The sequence below is a fragment of the Cetorhinus maximus genome, chromosome 5 (genome assembly GCF_964194155.1).
Source record: "Cetorhinus maximus chromosome 5, sCetMax3.hap1.1, whole genome shotgun sequence".
Lineage (NCBI taxonomy): Eukaryota > Metazoa > Chordata > Chondrichthyes > Lamniformes > Cetorhinidae > Cetorhinus > Cetorhinus maximus.
This window is the reverse complement of record NC_135883.1, coordinates 50,350,997-50,351,954: the sequence shown is the minus strand read 5'-3', so window position 1 is coordinate 50,351,954 and position 958 is coordinate 50,350,997.

Below are 958 nucleotides of genomic sequence, written 5' to 3'. Positions count from 1 at the left end.
CCCTCACTACACTCTTCTCCGCCTCTTCTCCCTCCCCTTCCCCCTCCCCTCCTGCCCTCCCACAACCCTCCCCCACCCTCCCCCCTCTTCTCCCCCATTCCCCCGTCCCCTGCCCGCCCCTCTTCTCCCCCTCCCCCTCTTTTCCTCCTCCCCCTCATCTTACTCCTTTTTTCCCCCATCCCCTCTTCCCCCTTTTCTCCCCCCTCCCACTCTTCTCCCCCCACCTCTTCTCCCCTCCCACTCTTCTCCCACCACCTCTTCTCCCCTCCCCCTTCCCTCTTCTCCTGCCTCCCTTCCCCTCTTCAACCCCTCCCTCACACTCAAGTACCCCCTTCTCCCCCACTTTTCTCCACCCCACTTCTCCCCCTCTCTTCACCTCCCTCCCTCCCCCTCTCTACACCCCCCTCCCTCTCCATATTCTCCCCGCCTCCCTCTTCTCCCCCTCCCTCCCCCTTTTCTCCCCCTCCCCTCCCCCTTTTCTCCCCCTCCCTCCCCATCTTCTCCCCCTCCCTCCCCATCTTCTCCCCCTCCCTTCCCATCTTCTCCACTCCTCCCACCCCTCTTCTTCCCACCTCCCTCCCCCTCTTATCCCCCCTCCCCCTCTTCTCTCCCTCCCCCTCCCTCTCTTCTCCATCTCCCTTTTCTCATCCTCTTCTCACCCCCCCGCCGTCTGCCCCCTCTTCTCCCCCTCCCCCTCCTCTCCCCCTCCCTCCCTCTTCTCCACTCCTCTTCTCCCCACCTACCTCCCCCTCTTCTCCCCCTCCCTCTTCTCCCCCTCCCTCCCCCTCTTAACCCCCTCCCTCTCCCTCTTCTCCATCTCCCTTTTCTCACCCTCTTCTCACCCCCCGCCTTCTGCCCCCGCTTCTCACCCCCTCCCACTTCTGCCCCCTCATCCCCCTTCCCAATCTTCTACCCCTCCCCTCTTCTCCCATTCTCTTCTCCCCCTCCCTCCTCCTCG